General features: G+C 32.2%; 1 long non-coding RNA gene across 1 annotated transcript; it reads left to right on the forward strand.

Annotated features, from left to right (window-relative positions):
• The first annotated feature begins 1,161 nt into the window (after nucleotides 1-1,161).
• On the forward strand, nucleotides 1,162-2,336 carry LOC131006449 (uncharacterized). The gene is made up of 2 exons (XR_009095530.1): nucleotides 1,162-1,579; nucleotides 1,928-2,336. It is a non-coding gene; the product is annotated as an uncharacterized LOC131006449 (long non-coding RNA).
• Nucleotides 2,337-2,809: the final 473 nt, after the last annotated feature.

A 2,809-nucleotide genomic window follows, 5' to 3' on the forward strand; every position in this document is an offset into this window, starting at 1 on the left:
GTTCTGTAGCCATGTCCTCGTTAGCCTTCTGCAGGCGCTCCTCCAGCGTGGAGATCCGTGTCTCATAAATCTGCTGAGACAATCCAGAAGTGCTTGTACTTTTAGTAGACCCCCTACTAACCTGGCTCATGCTGGCACTACCAGTGCCCTACAGCAGTAACCTGCTGGGATGTACGAGCTCCAAGTAGATCTCTCGTTCAGCTAGTCCTCCCGTCCTTGTGCAGCAACAATGCGATGAATCTCTGCCTAATTCATACATAACAATGCATAATTGTTAGAAAATAAATACATTTCATTAGGCATTACTAATATTTGACTAAACTTAAACACTTACATCAAGTCTGGCATCCCTCTCATTCACATAACTTCCATTCGGGCGTGTGTGGAGGTGGATGAAGGTGCTATAGTTCTGTGCAGTAGGGGGAGTCCACTCTCCAAGCTCTGTTCATGCCTGTATATGAGATAAATAAGTTATTATTTGTGATACAATATATATATATATATATATATATATATCTAGGGTTAGGTTCAATGAAAAAGGCATAAATATAAGAAAGAATAGAGAAGTAATCTCATCTGTTGATCTTATCTAATCTAACGGACATGATTTGTTCACGCCATGTTCAACGGATTTTTTCGTTGAACATTCGTGAACATATACAATATTTTTGGGGGTTCTGGGTTTCGACCCCCCATATGTTCAACGAAAAAATCCGTTGAACATGGCGTGAACAAATCTTATCCGTTAGATTAGATAAGATCAACGGATGAGATTACTTCTCTCTTCTTTCTTACATTTAGGCTTTCTTCATTGAACCTTGGCCTATATATATATATATATATATATATATATATATATATATATATATATATATATATAGGGTTGGCTTCTATTGAGAAAGCCCCTATAGAGTAAGAAAAAAGAATAAATCAAGTCCATTGATTAATCTGTATCAAACGGTTCAAATCAATTTGCAATTTTTAATTACTAATTAAGATTAACAGCTAGAAGTTTTAGTTTTCGTTCGTCAAGGTTAAAATCGTCCTGCCAAAAAATGAGGAAATATCAAATCGCGAAATTTTCTCTTCTTCCATACGAAATGCGATTCGAATTGAATGATGAAATATCAAATCCTCATTCCATACGAAATCGTAGAAATCGTAGAATTTGTATTTACAGATTTTTGTTTTACAACTACTCCAATTGTTGAACTTGTTCGATGGAAAATAGGCCACAACGGCAACTCGAAGGAGGTGATTTCTTGGGTGAAAAATATTGATTCGTACTTTATGGGGTTCCTGATCTATCCTATTTATGTGTGTTTCTTTATAGTTTTTTGTTCGAAATTATTTAGAGTTCATGTGATTCCATATTGTTTATGTGTAGTTAGTGGGTTTTTCATTTTTTAAATCTTTTTTATGGATTTCTTATGTGTAGTTCATGGGTTTGTTCAAGAAATAAAAATTGAGTTTTTCTGAGTTCTTAATCTTGCATTCTTGTAAACGTATGGTCCTTCCGGCGAATGTATAACCCAATGGCGACGAACTATTCTTGTTGGAATTTCAGCGCTCTACAATGGTGAGTAATGTATTTTCTTTCTTATTTCGACGAACATGATTTTGATGTCTATTCCGATGATTTCATGTATTTTCTGTATGTTTGGGATGTGCGTTGTGGGTATATTGAACTAAGTCCTAAAGATTATGACAGAAAGCGGTGATTTTTAAAGTTCTGAATATTTGCATCAATAAAAATCGATTTGCGTGTTTTTTCCGTATGTTTGACATGTTTTTTGCAATTCAATTTACATCAATAAAAATCGATGCAAAATTGTTCAAAATCACATTTGCACATGATTGTGTATTACTTCGAACATTATTATTTATTTCAATGTCATGAACTGATATTTCAATGTCATGTTCACAGATGTGCAGAATGACGTTCAAGAAAAAGAGCATGAAGGTTCAAAAGAAGCATACATAATAAATGTTCATTTTATTTTATTTTTGGGGTATACAACATGTTCACAGATGTGCAGAATAACGTTCAAGAAAAAGAGCATGAAGGTTCAAAAGAAGCATACCTAATAAATGTTCATTTTATTTTATTTTTGGGGTATACAACATGTTCACAGATGTGCAGAATGACGTTCAAGAAAAAGAGCATGAAGGTTCAAAAGAAGCATACCTAATAAATGTTCATTTTATTTTATTTTGGGGGTATACAACTTGTTCTAGATGTATATAAGCCGATGGTATATTTCATTATGCAAGAATTTTATTATGTATGGAATTCTTATGTCGATTGCTATTTCAAATATATAAATTTACTATAATTCGCAACATATTTGATTTGAAGGTAATATAATATTTTAATGAACATTGCAAGTTTTTTGTTTGAATACTCATTCTATTGATTTGAACGTAATATAATATTTTAATGAACATTGCAAGTTTTTTATTTTAACAAATTATTCATAACATTGTATGAAGATGTTATCGATAATACTGAGATGTGTGAAATGCCGGCAGATGGTGATGATGTCATTGGTCGATGGTTAATTATATTGACTTGCCTTACATGTGCTTGTGTGTATTTGATATTTTTAATGAACTTCAATTTTATTCCCATGAACATAAAGTTATTTTTTGTGGCTTGAACGTAATATAATATTTAAAAAAATATGTAAAATTTAAAACCTGCTACAAAACATTAATAGTTTAATTTAACATAATATCGTATAAAGTCTACAAAATCCTATATATGTTCATCGTAAGGAGAGAACAAAACTTGCTACATTGACGTAAG

The sequence above is a fragment of the Salvia miltiorrhiza genome, chromosome 1, assembly GCF_028751815.1.
Source record: "Salvia miltiorrhiza cultivar Shanhuang (shh) chromosome 1, IMPLAD_Smil_shh, whole genome shotgun sequence".
Classification (NCBI taxonomy): Eukaryota; Viridiplantae; Streptophyta; class Magnoliopsida; order Lamiales; family Lamiaceae; genus Salvia; species Salvia miltiorrhiza.